Source organism: Lactuca sativa, chromosome 1, assembly GCF_002870075.4.
Source record: "Lactuca sativa cultivar Salinas chromosome 1, Lsat_Salinas_v11, whole genome shotgun sequence".
NCBI classification, from domain to species: domain Eukaryota; kingdom Viridiplantae; phylum Streptophyta; class Magnoliopsida; order Asterales; family Asteraceae; genus Lactuca; species Lactuca sativa.
This window is the reverse complement of record NC_056623.2, coordinates 131,179,306-131,201,503: the sequence shown is the minus strand read 5'-3', so window position 1 is coordinate 131,201,503 and position 22,198 is coordinate 131,179,306.

Genomic DNA, 22,198 nt, shown 5'->3' with positions numbered 1-22,198 from the left:
AGGGGACTAAATACTCTACATATTCATCTTCCCAAAGGGTTTAAAAACCCTAACTCTATGAATCAACACCCAAAACTGGAGAAGGTCCGAAGGAATACCTTAATATGAAGCCTTTGATCTCTGAAGACACTAGATTTGCACTTCCTTCAGCCTTCCTTTGCCTTGGTCACTTTCTCCTTCAAGTTTCACCAACAAAAGATCAACAATGGCCTCTCTTCTCCTCACAAGCGATCTAGGACTCTCTCTGGGGTGTGGTAGCCGCAATGGACGGCCATAAGGGCCTTTAAATAGGTCTCAAACCCTGGAAATTAGGGTTTCATTAAACAACGTGGTCTCGCCGAGTCCACTCATGAACTCGCCGAGTCCAGCTGTGAACTCGCGTCCAAAACCGCGACCATACTCGGTGAGTCTAGACGCCAACTCGCCGAGTTCCCCCACAAAACCCAAAAATAAAGGAACAAAATCTCATACCTGGAAATCCGGGTGTTACAATTCTCCCCTACTAGAATTAGAATTCGCCCTCGAAGTCTCATTCTGCAAACAACTTCGGATGTTGCTCCCGCATCTCACGCTCCGGTTCCCAAGTCAACTCTGACCTTTTCCGGTGCTGCCACTGGACCTGTACCAGTGGCACTTCCTTGTTCCTCAAAACCTTGATCTTTTGATCCCTGATCGCCACCGGTCTCTCAGCATAATTCAGTCTCGCATCCACCTGAATATCTTCTAATGGCACCACTGCCGACTCGTCGGCTATGCACTTTCGCAACTGCGATACGTGGAAAGTGTCATGAATCTGACCCAACTCTGCTGGCAACTCCAAACGATAGGCTACCCTGCCTACCCTCGTGATCACCCTGAAAGGACCAATATATCAGGGCCCCAACTTGCCCCTCTTCCTGAATCAGATCACTCCTTTCCAAGGAGAGACCTTCAGGAGTACGAAGTCACCAACCTGAAACTCGAGCTCGAACCGGCGTCTGTCCACATAACTCTTCTGACGACTCTGAGCGGTCAACAACCTCTGTCTGTCCTGCTGGATATGCTCTTTCGTCTGAAGCACAATCTCGATGCTGCCCTACTTCTCCCCAGCAAATGGGGGTTCTACACCTTCTCCCATACAACAGCTCAAAGGGCGGCATGCCAACGCTCGAATGATAGCTGTTGTTATAAGAAAACTCCACTAAGGGAAAATACGTGTCCCAACTCCCTCCGAAATCCAATACACATGCCCGAAGCATATCCTCGAGCATCTGAATCGTCCGCTCACTCTGGCCGTCCATCTGTGGGTGGTATGCGGTACTGAAATGCAGCCTCGTACCCAACTCCTCGCGAAACTTCTTCCAAAATCTAGAAGTAAATGGCACATCTCGATCTGAAACAATCGAGATCGGAACCCCATGTCGCGATACCACCTCCCTCACATACAACTCTGCTAGCCTCTCAGCAGAAGAGCTCTCACTGATAGCAAGAAAGTGAGCGCTCTTCGTCAACCTGTCCACAATCACCTAAATTGCATCGACACCCCTCGCGGTCCTTGGCAATTTGGTGATGAAATCCATGGTAATCTGTTCCCATTTCCACTCGGGAACCTCTAATGGCTGCAGCTTACCATGTGGACGTTGGTGTTCGGCCTTAACCCTGCGACAGGTCAAGCATCTCTCTACAAACCATGCGACATCCCTCTTCATACAGGGCCACCAAGAATCCTTTTTCAGGTCCAAATACATCTTAGTGGCCCCGGGATGGATCGAGAATTTCGATCGATGAGCCTCTTCCATCAAAATGGTACGCGTTCCGCCCACGGACGGTACCCATATCCGACCCTGAAAAGTCATAAGCCCCTGGCTATCGGTAACGAATTCCGATATCAACCCGATAACTCACTCTCTCTTCTGGCTTTCTGACCTCACCGCCTCAGCCTGGGCCCCACGGATAGCATCCAACACCGAGGTCATCACTATCAATCTCAAACAAACATCCCGCAATGGGGCGCCCTCCTCCCTTCGACTCAGAGCATCGGCTACAACATTAGCCTTGCCCGGGTGGTACAGGATCTCACAATCATAATCCTTGACCACGTCCAACCACCTACTCTAGCGCATATTCAGGTTGGGCTGATCCATCAAATACTTCAAGTTCTTGTGGTCCGTGTATATCGTACACCGAACCCCATACAGATAATGTCGCCAAATCTTGAGGGCGAACACTACCGCTCCCAGCTCCAGATCATGAGTGGGATATCTCGACTCATGAGGCTTAATCTGCCTCGATGCATACGCTATCACATGCCCCCTCTGCATAAGCACCGCTCCCAATCCGGATATCGATGCATCACAAAATACCACAAAATCCTCCATCCCTTCCGAAGGGCTAAAACTGGGGCCTCGCATAACTTCTGGTGAAGTGTCTCAAATGAGGTCTGCTGCTCCGGACCCCATGAAAATGCAACACCCTTCCGGGTCATCTTGGTGAGTGGCACATCGATCTTGGAGAAATCTTTAATGAATCTCCGATAATAGCCGGCCAATCCCAGAAAGCTCCTGATCTCGGTGGGTGATCTCGGCACCTCCCACCTCATGACTGCCTCAATCTTCGCCGGATCGACCAATATCCCATTCTGGTTGACAAGATGTCCCAAGAACTGAACCTCTCGTAACCAGAACTCACACTTGGAGAATTTGGCATACAGCCTCTCCGATCTCAGAACTCCAAGGATCTCCCTCAAATGCTCCTCATGTTGTTCTCTGGACCTCGAATATACCAAAATATCATCAATGAATACGATCACCGACCGATCCAGCATCGGCCTGCACACCCTGTTCATGAGGTCCATGAATGCAGTTGGTGCATTGGTGAGCCCAAAAGGCATCACCACAAACTCATAATGCTCATAACGAGTTCTGAATGTTGTATTCTGGATATCTTCATCCCGAACCCTCATCTGATGATAACCCGACCTCAAGTCTATCTTGGAGAAGCAAGATGCCCCCTGTAACTGATCGAACAGATCATCGATCCTCGGCAACGGATACCGGTTCTTGACCGTCAACTTGTTCAACTCCCGGTAATCAATACACATCCGGTGTGAACCATCCATCTTCTTGACAAAAAGGATCGGTGCTCCCCAAGGTGAGCTACTCGGTCGAATAAACCCCTTCCCCAACAGCTCCTTAAGCTGCGAGGATAACTCCTACATCTCTAGCGGCGCGAGACGATAAGGCGCCTTGGCGATAGGTGCTGCTCCCGGAACCAAATCGATTCGAAACTCCACTTGCCTCTCCAGAGGCACGCCCGATAGTTCCTCAGGAAAAACATCCGGAAACTCGCACACTATCGGAACCTCATCAATCGAACTTGGCCTCCCCGCGGCCACTCGCGTGTCCAACACATAGGCTACGAATCCACTGCAGCCCTGTTTCAGACTCTGCCTCGCCCTGGCAGTCGAACAAAATGCTGACCCGCATCGGGTCCCCTCGCCATACATCGTAAGCACTCCGCCACTAGGGTCTCGGATCGTCACCAACTGACGCTCGCAATCTATAATAGCTCCAAATCGGCTCAACCAATCCATGCCCACTATAACACACATGTCCCCCATCGCAATCGGGACCAAATCTATCGGGAACTCCACACCGAAGATCTCAAGGATACACCCTCGAATCACTTCCTAAGCATACACTATTCGCTCATCAGCTATGGAAACTCGCAGAGGTCGACTTAACGCCTCTCGACGGATACTAATGTGTTGACTAAATGCCAAGGAAACAAAGGACCGACTCACACCCGAGTCAAATAATACCAAAGCAGGTACATAACTCACAAGAAAAGTACCTACGCATATCATCATATAAGCAAAATATCATAAGCAAAAGATAAAATACAGAATACATACCAGCCACAACATCGGGTGCCGCACGGACCTCCTCCGCAGTCAACTGAAAAGCTCTCCCACAAGCCTTCGGAGCCTCGGCCTTCACCGGTTGAACCTCAGTAACCCTAGCAGCAGGCGCAGATCCCTGGTGTAGCTGAGGGCACTCGGCCTTCCAATGGCTGGTCTGGTTGCAATGGAAGCAAACCATAAATCCCTTGGGGCAATCCTTGGCCATATGCCCCTCCTTGCCACATTTGTAGCAAGCACCCGATCGACAGGCCCCCTCATGACCCTTGCCGCACTTCCCGCAAGTGCGGCCCTTCTGGCCTCCAGTCCTAGAATCAGCGGACTTGGTCCACTTGGCTGCCGGCTGAGACTGAGCCGGCCGCCGATCCATCCTCTGAGACTCGGCCTCCTCCCTGGCCTGAGTCTCCAACTCAATCTCCCTCTTCCGGGCATTTGCCTGGAGCTCAGCAAATGTCCGGTACGTCGAGTTTGATACGAACTCCCGAATGTCCCTCCTCAGAATACCCAAATATCGGCTCATCCGAGCCTGCTCAGAAGACACATGCTCAGGGCAGAACATCGCCCTCTCATGAAACTTCCGGGTGACCACCGTAACCGAATCATTACCTCGCTTGAGGTCAAGAACTCCTGAACCAGTCGTTCCCTCTCCACCGGGGGAACATACTCGTCTCTGAACATGGTGGTGAACCTCTCCCAGGTTACTGCTGAAATCTCCGCAAGAGTGAAGTTCGCTGTCACGAACTTCCACTAATCCTTTGCTCCCAAGCGAAGCTGGTTCAAAGCAAACCGTACCCTCAGATGCTCCAGACATGAACACGTATAGAAGCATCCCTCAATGTCAGCAATCCATCTCATCGCAGCGATCGGATCCTGCGTCCCATCAAACTCGGGTGGCTTCGTGGTGCTGAACTCCCGGAACAACAATGAGTCACCTCCCTGAGGCCTGGCAGCAGCCACAGCTGCTGTAGCTGCAGCGGCTGCGGCCTCAGTCACCGCGGCGTACCGCTCATCAAAAGTCTCCAACAGTGTGGTCTTGATAGACCCAAACATCTCTGGAATCTCGGCCCTGATCGCCGCAGCCACCTCATCGTGGATCATCTGACGAAGCTCCTCATCACTCACACCGCTCGCCTCAGGTCTGTGGCGTGTCCCAACCATGACGCCTCTGAAATACAACAAAATTATCAGAGACTCGATCGAGCATACACATACTCGATGACGCAACCCTACTCGTCCTTCGTTGTCCAAAAGGTTCTTACTTGGAATGCCCGCTGATCCGGTGTCTTCAGTAGTACGGGCCCAATACTACTGACCACACCGCATCAGCATTCAATCCAAGGCCTCCTCCTTGGATCATGGATTACGAGTACTCTACTCTCATGAGCTCCTAACTGCTATCTACTCGATCTCAAAGCATCTTAGCAGCAGGAATCTCCTAGGCTAAGGCATCACAAATCAGGCCACTCTAGTCCTAATATGTATACCTAGCCTACTCTAGCATGCATAATGTAACATAACATATCTCATCACAAAATGTAAGGGTACTTTTGGGAATTCACCGTTCGGGTGCTGGCTGATCGTACACACGGCTCTGCTCTGTTTGTCTCAAAACTCTTTTTACTCTTTACAAAAAAATTTCACTTCATTATAAAAATTTTCCTTAAATCCTCAGTTTGAGTTCAGATACGCCCGAAGGTGCACCCAAATCTCTCAAACCAAGGCTCTAATTCCAACTTGTAACAACGTAAATTTCAAAATAAAAATTTCATTTTTGTCACAACCATTTTCACATAAAATATTTTATAAATACCCAATTAAAATTATCAAAACATATCGTATCCCAAGATCACAAAATCAATTCCTTTTTCTAGTGTGTACGAGTCACGCCGGCGCCTTTCCACGGTCCTCGCTAGTACCTGAAACACATAACACAACAACTGTAAGCATAAATGCTTAGTGAGTTCCCCAAAATACCACTTACACACATACGCCTTTCCAGGCCATGACCTTCCAGTCCATGTGTCTAAGGGGACTTCCTTCCCAACCCGGTAAACCTTCCGGTCTTAACCTTGTCGACCTTCCGGTCCATAACTCCCTGACCTTCTGGTCCATAACATAATGCCTTCCAGCCAATATCATACATAGCATACATATCACTTACATAACGCATACAGAACATGCAACGCATATCATACAAACATGCATCTCATAACATACAAGACCTTCCGGTCATACATAGGTACCTTTCCAGGTACAGTATAGTGAGAAGACTCACCTCAGGTATCTTGATAAGTCCCTGGCTCGATAGAAATGTGATCTAGCCTCCGCCTAATCACATAAAGCAAATGCTCCCATAAATATCACTATACTCCATCCTTTCATTAACATCCTCAGAATGGTAAAAGACCATTTTACCCCTCTCCTGGATCAAAGGCCTCACTGCTGGCCAAACCCTAAAGTCAACAAAAGTCAACGGTTAACTTTGACCCGACTCGTCAAGTGTACTTGGGCGACTTGGCGAGTCTACATGTCCACTGACTCTCTTAGTCCCTCTCTTGGCACATTGATTCCTTCTCTTTACTTGACGAGTCACACCTGGTATGAATCGCGGGGCCACCCCGACTCAACTTGTCGAGTCTCAAGAACAACTCGGCGAGTACGACCATGAACCCCAGTCCTCTAAACCCCTTCTGACTCATTGAGTTATCCCTCAACTCGGCAAGTCTACTCACAAAGCTTTTCTCGTGTAACTCTAACCCTACTCGCCGAGTCCCAAGAACAACTCGGCAAGTTCATGCCATGCACTTGCTCTAATGACCTCCTGAGGTCAGATCTATGCCCTAAATGCATAGATCTGGCCTTCTCAAGCATGAAAGTCACGTAAAGCTCGAAACTTGATGCATATATATCAACAAAATGGCATCAAATGGTGATTTAGTCCCAAAAATGACAACCTAAGTCCAATAACCCCAAAATGACTCATAAAGCTCCATGGGATAAAGTCTCTGGACCTCAATGAGTCCAGATCCAATGCACAAACTCGAGAGGGGACTAAATATTCTACATATTCATCTTCCCAAAGGGTTTAAAAACCCTAACTCTATGAATCAACACCCAAAACTGGAGAAGGTCCGAAGGAATACCTTAATATGAAGCCTTTGATCTCTGAAGACACTAGATTTGCACTTCCTTCAGCCTTCCTTTGCCTTGAGCAGTTGGTGACACAAGAACTTTGGATAGTTTTGCAGTTTCAACAGGGTTGAAAAGATCATCATAATTGACTTCAACCAGGTTTAGAGGACCTGAAGAAGCAGGAATGTCGCTTTCCATGATGGCAGTGGTTTCAGTAGATGGAGGGGTGTTGCGGATGTAAGCGTCATCGAACTTCACATCGAAGCTTTCAATGATGAGCCTCGTTCGTCTGATAAGAACCCGATAGGCAACCTTGTTTGTGGAGTAGCCAAGAAAAATGCATTCATCGGACTTCGGTGCAAATTTGTTAAGCTGATCTCTGTTATTGATCACAAAACATCTACACCCAAATATGTGAAAGAAACGAACATTTGGTTTCCAGTTGTTGAGACCCTCATATGGTGTTTTAATGAGGCATTTGCACACGATGCTTCAGTTTTGAACAAAGCATGCAGTTGCTACAGCTTCATCCCAGAAGTAAAGAGGAAGGTGTGCGAAGTTGAGCATGGATCTGGCTGCTTCCACTAGAGTATGGTTCCTCCTTTCTACTACACCATTTTGTTAAGGTGTATACGGAGCTGAAAAGTTATGAGAGATACTTTTTGACACTAAGAAATTGTTGAGAGGATGATTAGTGAATTCAGTGCCATTATCACTGCGGATGCGTCTTACAGGCAGTTTGATCTGAAGTTCTATCTCTTTGATGAAGTTTATGAGAATCTGCGGGGTTTCTGATTTGAGTCTAAGGAAGAATACCCAAGTGCAGCGAGTGAAGTCATCAACTATAACCAGTATGTACATTTTGTGATGAAGACTGGTTATGGTTGATGGACCGTAGAGATTAATGTGTAGAAGTTCAAGTGGTTCAGATATTGAAGAGTCAATCACCATGGGGTGACTTGCTTTGGACTGCTTACCACATTCACAAGCAGGACATAGAGTGTCATTGCTGAACTTGAGAATGGGCAATCCTCTGACTAGCTCTCCAGTAACCAAGGTGTTGATATACTTGAAGTTGAGATGAGCAAGCTTGCGGTTCCATAACCAGCTAACTTCGGATACAACTTTGGAGAGAAAACACAACTGCGGTTTTCCAATGAAGAGAGAGACATCCAAAGGATACATGGTACCCTCGGATCGTCACTTGATCAAGCATGTACTTCTATCATTCGTCATAACGTAACAAAATTGATCATCAAACTCAACTCGATGGTCTGCCTTACATAGTTGGCCAACACTGATAAGATTGTGTTTAAGGCTTTCTACATAAGCAACCTTCTATATTGAAAAGTTCCCTGTAGTGAGTACACCGTAACCTTAGATGATTCCATTCGCATTGTTGCCGAATGTAACATTTCCACCATTGCATATAGGCCTGAAATTCTGAAGGTATTCTAACATTCCGTTCATCTGTAAGGAGCAGGCACTATCGATCAACCATTCTTCTTCTTGATCCTCCTTGCACAATGCCTACAGAAATTAAGTGGTTAATTTGGGCACCCAAGCGAGTTTGGAGCCCGGAGTCACATACAAGGTATTAATCGATGCATGATGTGAGGTGGCAGAGACAGGTTTTAAGTAAACTTTCAAGCCTAGTCCTGGGTGTTTGAGACTTTTTGGAGTTTTGTGAGATTGTGGATAGTTACGAGTTTTTTGAGAACGATGAGATTTGTCATGGGAGAAGATCTTTTGACATTGACATTGACACGTGAAATTTTTATCATTTCCCCTGACATTTGGCTTAGTCTTTTGTTTTGAAGAAAAAAGTATGCTTTTGTCCAGTCCGAGGATTGTAAGATTTGACCCTTTTGGTTGTGTGTTTTGAAAAGGTGTTTTTTTCAAGTCTTGCAGGTGTGTAGACACGTGCAGGCATTTTGTGAGGTGATTTCGTAAACTCTTGAGGTGACCTTTTGAGTGTCGGAGTTGGCAAAATTCCTTTCCATTTTTGAGTTTTTGAAAGTGACTTTGAAAGAGTCGGAGTAGGTAGAATACCTTTCCATTTTCAATTGTCTAATGAATAGACCTGAAAACCATTTGATCGAAAAGACTTATCCTTAGAGTCAGGTGATTTTTGAGCAATGTCAGAAACAGTAAACTCCTTCTTTTTTGTTTTCTTGGAAACAGTTGATTTGAAATGATAATTTGAGAAGACAAGTTTTTCTGGACTTTTTGACTTGGAATATTTCACAGATTTCTTTCATTTTGAATGAATTTCTCGTTGCTTCCCACGGGAACGAAATTCTTCTTTAAAAGCTCTTTTTGCTTTGGTCTTCGGAGAACCACAGTCAGTGACATTTAATTGCGGTTTCCTTAAATCTTTTGGAGATTTTGAAAAACAGGGACTTGATTCATCCGAACTGGAGAAGTCAGGATTTTGAGAACATTGACCAAATTCAAAATTTTCGATCGGTAATTCATGATTAATTGGTTCAATAGTCACAAAACTTTTGACGATTTTCTACGGTGTAGAGCTTTGGACAACCGCAGAGTAAGTCTTGGTGGACACTTAAGTGGGACAATTATTACTGGGTAATGGGACGGTTTGCAGTTCATGACTGTGGTTAGGAACACTGCGGTCAGACTGCAGAGATGGGAAATCTAATGTGACTTCAGGACTTTCTACAACAATTTTCTTATCGACTATGGATGATGTTTGAGATTCAGAGTGATCTATGTTATTAACATGATTAGAAAATTCAGGGAGAATTTCCTCGATAACACAGTTATTACTCAGATCATGGAGTTTACCAAAATGAGCTTGGATATCCTCCGGAAATGTTTTGTCATTGACTGGGAATAAGAAATTGTGGTCTAGAGGGACATAGGGACGTTCCGGTGTGAACCGAGGTGAGGAGTCTGTTAAGGTTGGGTATCCATTGGACCAACCCCAATTAAAAGTGTTATCAACATTCCCATTATTAACTGGATTCTCAATGGCCTCAGTTTCATTAAAAAGCTTTTGAATTAAAAGATTTAAGCGTATAATTTCACTCTGTGCTAAATCTCTCTGATTTAAAACTATTTCTAATTGTGTTTCGCTTAACATCCTAGCATCCTTTTCTAGCATCAAGTCCTTCTCTAACATTGCCATTTTGAGTCTCTTATTGTCCAAATGTCCTCTAACGTGGAACATCTCCTGCGAAGCAATGTTCTTCTCATCTAAGGCTTTATTGTAGTCTGTAAGGACGGCATCACATGTGTCATTAAGTGTGTCCAAGTAAGGTCGACAGTCATGCATGCTATAATTTAAAGTTTGAATCATAAGTTTTACCTGTTCCACAATGCTGAGAGTTCCATCTTTCGCCATATAGAAATGGTTCTTCTTTAGCTTGGTTGAGCCGTCTTCATCAGCAGTTGCCATCATACAAATGTTGCCTTCTCCGTTACTGCGGTCATCTTCATCTTCGTCTCCGGATGACCACACTTGATGATTCCTTTTCACTTGAGCAACGTAGGCTTTTCCCTTTTCTTTGTCCTCCAGTTCTTGAGCCATTCTAATATAGAAGGCTCTATCTTTCACTATGTTTGCCTTGCAATCCTTAGCAAAATGGTTTTCTTTGTTGCACTTGTGACATATAACAATGTCACTTTTGTCTTCTAAAGAGGTACGTTGTCAATTGATTGAGACTGCGGTAGTACGTCTTTAGACTGTGTTTGTTGAGGCTGCAGTGGAGGGAGAGAATTCTTGGTGGATCGAAAGTGATTAGTTTGAAAGTTGCGGTTGAAAGGTGGTCGGTTGTATTGTTGATTTTCACGAAATGAAGGTGGTAAGCGATTGAATTTTGTACTGACAAGGGAAATGGCATTTTGAAATTCTTCCTCATCGTCATATTCTGATTCTGCTTCATATGACTGCGGTGATGAGTCATACGAAGTGGGATAAGTTTGAGTGTGAGGTGACTGTGCTACAAGAGCAAGTGAATCTCCGAGGTCTGAGCAGTCCTTGAGTATAGTGGACTCTTGAGCTTGCAACTCTCCATAGAGCTTATAGAGGGACAACGAGTGAATCTTCCTGTCTCCTTGAACAATCATTTTGGCTGTTGTCCAATGTCTTCCCAAGCCATTAAGTAACTGTAGGTTTGTTTCATGATTGCTGCGGACGGTACCCGCATTGGACAGTTTTGTGACAATCAAGTTGAATCTTGTAAAAGGGTCTTCCAAACTTTCACCAGAGTGAGGTTTGAAGTTGTTGAATTCATTGAGTGCCGTAGTGAGCTTCTTGTTTTGAGCCTGCTCTGAACCTTCGTACAAGTTTTTGAGAACATCCGAAATCTCCTTTGCTGATTTACAGTTTATGATGATGTTGAAGTTGTCAAGAGCAACTCCACAAGAAATTTCAAAACAGGCAATAGCATCATTTTCCATCTTGTCGAGATCATCTTTGGTGGGACGGTTCAAAGCTGGTTGACCTCCTCCTAGCCTTGTTGTGGCTCCATCAGTTTGGACTGGTGTAAGGACTGGAACATGTGGTCCTTCTTCTATAGAACGCCAAACATCTCTACCAAGTCATCTGAGATATCTTTCCATCCTTTGAAACCAGTGATGGTACTCATTCACAACCAGTATTGGGACTCGATTAGAACCACCAACACTGTTGGAACATTCAGTGATAACGATTGTGCCATTTTGAAGATTTTTTTAATTTTCTTTTTGAAATGAGCTTCAGTGGTATAGAAGGCTCTTCGAAAAATCAGAGTTCCGATTTTCAAAAAGCAACCACTATGGCTCTGATACCAATTGTTGAGAGAAAAACTTTGAGACACACTTGAACAAATCGTTAGAACAAGTATATAGTGGAATAGTTAATCTCGAAGGATCTGTTAGCTCAACAATAATATTAAGTGTTAGAAGTTAGTGAGTTAGATGCGGAAAAGTAAGGGAATGTAAATGACAACAATTGTTATATCAAGTATACACATCAGCAGATTCATAACAAGGAATGCATTCAAACCAAGTTAGTAAATGAGATCTAGCTTAGTGATTAAGTCACAAGTGACTTGCTCTTTAAAAGAGATGGTAGTTGATTATGAGAGTAAGAAGGTTTGTAAGTAAGATAGAATGAGAACTGATGTGTATTAGAATTTGATGAGAGATTCACACCGGTGTGGATTACATGAGAAATGAACTCTATTTATAGAGATAAGTTTACAACTGTAAAAGTAGCCATGCAAGGCATACTGGATATTAGAGTGTTTTACAGAAAAGACAAAATATACTGAGTAAAGATAACGACTGCGGTGCTGAAGACTTCGGATGGCCAGATGATAAGATTGCTTAACTGCGGTGGCTTGAAGACTGCGGTAGCTAATGTTCAAGAGGGTCACTTTTGATTCAACAATTGTCATCAGTGGAATACTAGAAAGTGAGAAGGATTGGGAATCCTTCACTTCTCACGAGCCGTGAAGAATTAGCCGAAGCTAAGTGGGGGAGAATCAATCATGTGTCCAGGAGCAGAAACAGGTGTGAAACTAGGATGAGTTTCGCATCCCCGTCAGGAGGAAAGGCGGTCGAGTGGCCGTCTAGGTTGAGGATTGGGTGAGTTGGAAGTTTAGAAAACATTCCAACGTTTGGTTCATGTTTTCCTTGGCATCAGATAGCAGGTTTTGGGAACCAGGTTAGAACTCTAGTTAGGACTCAGGTTCAGTTGAGTGTTAGGTCGAGTGCATGCTCGACCCGGTTTGGAAAGTGTTGTAAGACTATGGGGGTAGCCGTAGCATTCGCTAGCAGCCAGATAGTGTTAGAGTGTTGTAAGTCTGTGAGTGTAGTTGTAGCATTCACAAGGTTAGCAGATAGTGCTTGAGTGATGTAAGTCTGTGGGTGTAGCCGCAGCCTTCACTTTGTTGGTAGATAGCATGAGCGCGTTGTTAAGACGAGGAAGGAACAGTAGTACCCACCAGTTCGGTTGTAGCAGTGAGTATATGGAAATCCATAAATTGGGTTTTGGAATTACCCAGATGGATTAGATATGGTTGAGACAATGATAAGCCTGTAGGATCGCCCTACAGTTATGAGATCGGGGAAGTAAGGGATTTCTTAAGGTTATTTGGTTTATTAGGCTATCATTGGTCATGTAGCAATCACCTTTAGCCTTGGATTCGGTAACGTTAGGATTCAACGCATGGACCTGATCGGTTGGATCAGGAGGTTGTTAGAACCACAGTGGCATGATAACTAGTCGCAACTAGTTCCAGAGAAGGATCTCGTTCAAAAGTCGTGTGAGACGACTAAGTGGGAGTCCTTTGGCTCTGCAACCAGGCAGAAAACCGATATTTCAGATGACCGACAAATGAATTGAGACCAGGAGGGTCTCGATTATGTAGCAGCATACTGCTTCAGGCAGTTCAGTGTTCAAGCAGTTTCAGCGTTTGGGCAGTGTTAGCATTTGTGCTTCAGGTTGCAAGTATGGACGGAATAGCTAGATGATTTGGGGAGTGACAAGTCACTCATAGCAGGAGTATCTGAGCCTTGACCAAGTATAAGTGGTATGCAAGGATAATTGGGTCTGTGACCTTGTTTTATAGTGGGAACCTCTAGTTATCAGAAGTTGAGTAGTTAGCTGAGGGATAAGCAAGCTGGTTCCATCGATAATGATTCAATATGAGTGGTCTGTCAAGGAATCAAACCATCTCAGGACAGCAGATTTCAAACAAAGTAGATGTGAACTTGTTGCGAGGAATTCGTCTACCTACAGATTTTAGGGCCTTGCGAAGATTGGTCACAGCTACCCTGGGATGGTGACCATGTTACTTGAGTGGTTTGGCATATAAGGGATGGTAAGGAATGATTTTGAGGACAAAATCTAATTTAAGTGAGGGAAAGTTGTAACACCCTGTTTATTTAATAAATAAGTAAATAAATTGATGATTTTATAATAGCCCTGAAATCAATAATTATATAGCAAGGTGTTGGTTTCTAGGAGTAAATTGGCATAATCTAGAAGTTGGGGGATTAAAAGTGTAAGTTCCGGATTGGTTTTGTAAATATTTATGAAGAGAGGGACCACTTGGTAAATTATTGGGACTTAAAATGGATAGATTATGGGAAGCAAGGGCTAATTGGTAAATTTCAGACTCAATTTGTAAAGAGTTTTAAGGGCTGGGCTTAAAAGGGTAAATTTCAGGTTAGTTTCGAAAATAATTCTGAAGGGGGGGGGGGGGGGGCAATTGTGTCATTATGGCAAAAAGTTTGGGAGGTTTCGGGTATTTAAAGCATACGAAACCCTAACCCTAGAGGACTATTCCCAGCCGCCAACTTCACCACCTTATGTCTCCCACCTCCGGTCGCCGCCACCTTCTATCCCCATCCTCCCTCCGCCACAGCAACCCAACCATCGTTAACTGTTGCCACGTCGCTGTTGCTGGAAACGTAAGTGAAGCCGAAAAAGCTATTGAGATCAACGAGGGAGGCCGAGATCGTTGATGTCGCCATTGGAGGCCGACAACGTCACCAATCAGCGTTGCTGGTTGAGCGATGAACGACAGAAGGCACACGGCAGGCTAGATGCAACTCATTTCTTCCTCTCCTTCATTGTTTCTGGTGTGCGTGATGTAGCGAACACCTTTACTGCCGCTGCCGACCTCAACCGTTGCTTCCTCTAACTCCATCGTGGTCAGCCACCGAGTCGGTGGCTAAAGGCTAATGTTGCGTGTCGTATCCCTTGGGTGTTGACGTGTTTCTAGGACAGAAGAGCAAGAGGGACCGCCGCCACCACCCTGAGGTGGTGGCTGTCATCGCAAATCACCACCGTTAACCGATGCTGCCACCATTTTGTGAGTGTGTTGTCGCCGCCATATGCCACGAGGAGGGTGGCTGGGTGCTTGCAAACAGGAGTGTGGATGGGTGTGTTTCCATTTCTGGTATGTTGTGTGTATAGTGTAGCTTGGTAGAAAACCGAGAATAGCCACCACCACCACTATGAGGTGGTGGCTGCCACCATGTACCACCGTGGGTGGGTGTATGCTAGTGTGTGTGTGTGTGTGTGTTATTGAGATTCGGGTTGTGAAATGTAATTAGCAAAAAGAATAATGAAAAAAACTCAAAACCACAATCGTAAGGTGGTGGCTGCCGTCGTGAACCGCCATTAACCACCACTACCCGAGGTGGTAGTGGGTGGTGCCCCACTAGCCAAACCCTAATGGGCCTAGGAAACCCTAATGGGCTTAAGGACTTGGATTTGGGCCTATTGGGCTATGAATGGGTTGGAAACCCTAATTAGGGGCTAGAAAACCCTAATTTTGGTATATGGGCTTTGGATCAATCGGGACCCACACTAGAATCGTTTATTAAATTAAAATATTAATTAATAACCATTTGCAATTAATCTAAGGACATGTGGGACTTAATGGATTAAGTCCTTAATGGGTTGAGTAGGGACACTTAACCCTAATCATCATTTTATTTGAAACCCTAATTTCACTTGGGCCTTGAGTTGGGCCTTTCCATTGGGCTTTGGTAATTAGTTTATTAATGGGCCATCCAAGAATAATCAAATGCACTAGAGTAATTAGTTGGGCTTGAGGGTAAGGCTCATATAAAGGATTGGGCCCAATTTGGAAAATTGGGCCATAGATGAGCCATATTTTGGGCCTTAAGTATTATATGATATTGAGCCATTAGAATGTCATATGTTGGACTGGAATAAATGGTTGGGCCTTAGAATAAGGCCATGTAGAGGTATGGGCCCAATTTGGAAAATTGGGCCATATCTTGGGCTTTGAGCCATAGTTAGACTTTTAGGCCTTTGGATTGGGCCTTGGGCTTAAACCAAGCCAAGATAGGAGTAGAGTAGCCTTTTACCCCAAGCATGGATTTATGGATATGTGTTGGGACCCAATTATTAATTGGGTGTTATTTTGATGTTGACAGATTCGTGAATCTGTCAGCCAATAGCCACAACTTTATCCGCGGGACTTCAGCAGTGTGAGGTGAGTCTCCTCACTATTTGTATGTGTCTAAGCACCAATGTTGGCCCATTTAGTTTATGTATGATAGGAAGACTTGGGGGTTCGCCCTAGGCATTATGCATGAAAGACTAGGAGGTGGCTCCTGGCATACAGTATGTTATTATATATGGTAAGAAGACCCGGGGGTTAGCCCTAGACAATATGTATGAAAGACTAGGAGGTGGCTCCTGGCACACTATATGCTATTATGCATGAAATACCAGGATGTGACTCCTGGCACACTATCTGCTTATTAGCTAAGTAGAGTAGTATGTATGCTAGTTGTCTTTGTGATGCTTGCATGGAAGGCCAGGAGGTGGCTCTTGGCACTTGTTTGTGAGACCGAGGGGGTGGCCTCCGGCTTGGTAAGAAAGACCATGTGGCGGCCTGTGACATAATGGCAAGACTATGTTTGGCACATATCATCTTTACTGATTATGATATATGTATGGCTCATGGTTATGTATGACAGTATGCGAGTATGTGTTTACATGCCAGACAGTATCCGGTTGAAAGAGACTGAAGGGGTAGGCCAACACACAGATATGCTAGGAAGTATGTTGATATCATGGTATGTGGACTCACTAAGCTTTGTGCTTACGGTTTTCAGTTTTGGTTTCAGGTAGTTCGTTTTCAAAGGAAATGAGTCTGCTCGATCGCATAGCATCACACTATATTTCCGCACATGAGATCGTGGGGATTACACTCTGATATTGTTTTTTATAACATGTTTTGATTATTTCTACTTTGGTTCTTGACATGAGATGTTATTATGGATGTTTTATTACTTATGGTTTTATAATAACTTAATTAAAAACGAAATTTTTGGTCTTTAATTTTGGGATGTTATAGTTGTACTGAAAAATGGTGTTATGAAGTTTTATCTTTATATAAAACTACTTGAATGTATGTTAACCCATAAACCAAATGTTTGTTAATACCCTATGTGAGTAATTATAACCATAATAATGTGACTAGTGGCCTGAACGACGTTATTCGGGCGTCGGAACTGTTACGACATTTGTCACCCTAGACTGGCCAGTCTAACTGTAGCTAACAGCTAAAGTGCGGGGTTGTCAATCCCGTATATTTCTATACACAAGTTTCACGCTCTCCCTACAAGAGACTCTGATTGTAATTCAGGACTTTAGTGTGCATTCTGGTAGGTACGGTGAAGCCAAATGTCTCATAACCAGTATCAACCAATTTACGTGTAGCATACGGAAAATTCGTTTTTCTTGTAAATGAGAGTATATTCTATAGTGGTTACTGTCACACCCCCAAACCTGAACAGCGGAAACGTTCGGGTGCGGATGACTTCATGTGGTAACGTAACAAATGAATACATAGTAAAGAAAGCAATACAACCATCATATATATATATATATATATATATATATATAATTGAAAGTTTACATTTGTCAAAAGTTAAATGTTCAAAACCAATTACAATATGATGTCAAAATATGAGATTAAACTGGCGCCGCAACATCCCTTCTTCAAAAGCATAATAGTACCTGAAATTACTGATTTCCTGGGACATACAAGTAATTTTGAAAGAGTAGATCAGCATTTAAGCTGGTGAGTTTCATAAGTATTTAAGCGGCAAGGTTTGTATAAAATGAAATGTTTTGTCTTTGTTTGTTTGTGTTTAGAAAATCCTATATTTTCTACTAGTATAAAAGTAGCCTTCACTCAAGACCAATGTTTGTTTCTAAAATGTATGTAAGTGTAAAATAACCAATGTGTTTGAAAACCTTGTAAATCAATGTGTTTGAAAACCTTGTAAATCAATGCATTTTTAATACCCCATGTGAGTTTTATAACCATACTATTGACTCGGAATGCCTATACACAACGTTCTTCAGGCGTTGGAATGTTATGACGTTTGTCACCCCAAACGGTGGACTGTAGCTAACAGTCAGGGCGCGGGTTGTCAAGCCCGTATAGATCTATACACAAACACCATGCTCCCCCTCCAAGGGATTCTGGTATATAATACAAGACTTGAAATGTGTACTCGAACGTACGTGCAGTTAGCGTCTCACAAAACCGTGGTATAAAAACAGATCTACTTGTTAAAATGTGTAACGCCCGTGTTTCTAGGCTAGGCATTAATATTGACATAATGGTCTAGGTTAACCTTTGTAACTCATTTAGAAGAAATGAAAAGGAATTATGTGAATTTTATGTGAATTATGTGTTTTATGCTTAATTATTAGGGTTTAATTAATTAAAAATAAAAATAAGCGTCAAAATTAAAGTGTGAGATAAGCCCGATATCTTTACATAAAGTTGTAGTGGTCGAAACAAGGATTTCGGGGATATAAAGAATACCAAAATCCGAGTTATAATGAAGAAGTTATGACCTATTGAAGTTTCGCGACAAAACTGGCACGGTGCTGAATGTCGTAAAAAGTGAGTTTTTGATAAACTACTTTTTAGCCTTAGTAATCTAAACGAAATTCGTAGTATTCGTTAAACCGAGAAGTTCGATAAAAAGAACGCCCAAATCTGACTTCGTATGAGGAAGTTATGATTTTTCGAAGTTTCAGCGTAGCAGTAGACAGCTAAAAACTCGAATTTTAGATCGAGCGATTTTTAGCCGACACAACCTAAACGAGAATTGAAGGTCTCGTCATTAGGAGCACAACGGTAAAAAGTCTGACGAAAACGGACGTCGGATGAAGAAGTTATGAATTTTTAACGGATTTCCTGTCCCGGTCTGTTAAAAATAATAATATAAAATTTAAAGTCAAAATTAGCCGACGAAGTCTAAACGGAAGTTGTAGATCGTAATTTTAGCTACGCGTGCATATAAAGAACGTCAAAAACGGAGCTCGTATGCGAAAGTTATGAATTTTAGAAGTTTTGGCACGAAAACCGAGAAATTTCGCATAGTCACACAATTGCCACGTCACCCTCGCTTAGAAAGTGACACGTGTCCTGCTGAGTCACCTGGCTGCTGAGTCATTAGGCTGCTGAGTCACCGAGGCTGCTGAGTCATGCGAGCCACGTGCCCTCTTCTGATTCGACCGAGGAGGAGGCCCAATCCGAAGCAGCCAGCTCCCCAGCCGAAGCTTCGCCCAGCTGCCGCGTGTGTCCGAGCCTCGCATAGCCTAGCTCCGAGCCTCGCAGGTGCGCCAGCAAGCCGCGGTCCACTTAGAAGCCGACAGCGAGCCCTCGCATGTGCGAGCCAGGTGCGAGCCATGCGAAGCATGTGCGAGACCCTCTGCGAAGCCTCTTAGCCGTCGGATCCGGAGACTTCTCAGCCGTTGGATCAAACTTCGGACCCTATAAATAGAAGGGTACCTGCGAGGGTTTCCGGTTACTTTTGGATTTTTGCCACTTTTAGCCCCTTTCTCCATATTTTCTTCATCTTAACATCCCGCAAAGCCCCGGTATCGATTGTAAAGCCCGGAATACCCCACGAAGTGCCCGAGAAGCCCGGAAAATTTATCTTTTCGGTTTCGAAGCCCGACCTTTCGCAGAGCCCGGTTTCTTAATAAAACTCCCGGTTTTATTAAAAAACGATCGTTTTAGGAAACGAATTGTTGCCCGATTATCATCAAATCAAGTGAGTGTATATTCACTTTCAATTTACACATAGATATGAAGTATTTACCTTAAAATACGTGTTACGTGTAAATATGTTAATTGTTTATTTGAGGTGACTGTTGTGTTGATATTCTATACAAGTTTTAAACTGTATATATATTTTTATCTACAAATATGTTGGGTAGAACATGGGTAGTTAGTTGGTGTGTAATAAAATAAAGTGATGAGAGGTATCGATGTTTAAGATGATCTAGTCATCTAACAGAGTATAGACAACAGCCACAGACTGTTTTAAATAGTCCAGTGGAACGTTAGTAGACTCGTAATCGGTACATATGTTTGAACTATATGTTCATAAAGTGTTCTTGAACTATATGTTCCTTAGGTGTTTTTGAACTATGTGTTCATCCGTTAATTCTTCTTTTTGACACTATTACGTGTCGGGGTACGGGAGCGTACGGGAGTACTTTATTAGTATTTTTCCTATGCTTTTATTTTGAAGAGATTTGGAGTCTTCGTTTCTTTTGTGAAGTGATCGGACGAGCTTCATGAGTCAGTGTTTTCCTTTCCGATGCCGGATAGGGGTGAGTCTGGGGGTTCAGACCACAACCTAGGCATTAGTTAGTGATTCCATTGCCGGATAGGGTGCGTCTGGGGGTTATATACCTCACGATATTCAGACCACAGCCTAGGCATTGATAACTACCCCTGACTTAATTGTCTTGTGGTTCTTTCTTTTACGAACAAAGGTTCGTAGTTAAACTTAGTCCATTCATTCAATATCTTTATCGATCCTTGTTTACTGCTAGAGGATTTCTGAAGCAGTTTAGTTAGTTAGTTGTTCATATCGATTCTTTAGGTTAGATCTAGTAAGATCACTGTATAAAGTTAGTATGTGGGGATCGATGTTGTTAGTTCCTGTTGAGTAAATCTTGGTGACGATGTGACGTCGTGCCGATTAGATAAATCTTGGCGACAATGTGACTTCGTGCCTATTTGACATACATTGTTGAAGGAAAACAATGTTGTCACCCCGGTGTTTGTTTTATTTGACATAAATTGCTGAGAAAGCAATGTTGTCACCCCTAATGAAAATCCTTAGGCTAGGTTCCTTGTGATAGTTGTTTTAGGGACGTAACGTGAGGATAACGGGAATGGGTAATTAGGGTAATTTGGTTGACTGATTGATGTTTAAACATAATAAATTTATGTATTGTGGGTTGAAAACCCTATATGCTCACCAGGCTTCCAAGCCTGACCCACTCAGCTTTTTATGATTACAGGTAGTGGACCCCGAGCATAGTCGGATGATGATGATGAGTGATTTTGGATTATAGGCCATTAGTTATAAATAACTGTTGTAAGGCTTATAATGTCTTGTTTATGCTTTTGATCTGTATCGGAACATGACATCCCGAGGTTTTGTTATGAAATAAAAATATATATTTCTTAAAGCAAGGTTTTGATAAATTTTTATCATGTTTGACTTTGGGAACAAATTCCGCAACACTTTTAATGAAATACTCTGATTTTATTTTAAAAAAAAGCATAAACGAAATCGGTCTTTTCTGGCCGTGAAATTGGGGATGTCACAAAATGTTTCATTTGTTCTTGTATACGAAAGTGACTTCTTGAAATTCATGTTTCTAGTACGAAGGCGTTAGAAATTTGTTCGTAAAACTATACCTATTATAGTTTTCTAAAAGTGTGTCTCGTTTGTTTAGAAATACCTAGAAAAGGAATCATTTGTTATGAAAGCGTAGATTTTGTAAAGACTAAAATAGACAAGTATACATATAATCTAAGAAAAGTTTAGTTTATACATGCATTATAACAATTTATATTTCAAAAGATGGAATATAACATATTTTGTATATATAAAAGTTCCCTATATAGTTTATAAATCACATGCGATTTGAATATATAAAAGCACATAAAATAATTGTTTATGTAACACACGATAATACTCGTGTGTTTACTTGTATTCCCCCCTTGAGAGCATATAAAAGCATTTAGAATATTTAAAAAGGTTGATTAAGGGGTATGAACTCACTTGAAAGTTTGAAGATAGCGAGATGGAAAACCGGGCAGAGTTTCGTCTCGGGAAACGGATTTTCCTCGGGATTCTCGGGAATCTCGGGAGTAAAATCGACCCTCGGGACTTGAGCAAAAAGACCAGAGCTTCGGGGTAGAGCGGGCACGGAAAACGAGGCAAAACGCAAGGGAAATGAGAAGAAATGAGCAAGTTTTTCGGAAGCCCTCGCATTCTATTTATAGGGATGCTGAACCGCCTCGGTACGCGGGGCGTACGCTCGTACGCAGCGCGTATGCGTACGTCACGCATGAGCGAGTCCTCGACTTCCTCGGCTTCGGATGGGACGGATCGGATGGGGCGGCGGGTCGGATGGGACGGCGGGTCGGATGGGACGGCGGGTTGGATGGGGCGGGTCGGTAGCTTCGCATAGGGGAGACGTGGACGGACCGAGACCGCGGCCTTTGGGTACGCGGGGCGTACGGGGTTACGCAGCGCGTAACTCGGATGAGGATGCTGACTCCTCCTTCGGATATTACCGGGTTTTGAATTAAATTTATATTTAATTTATTTAAT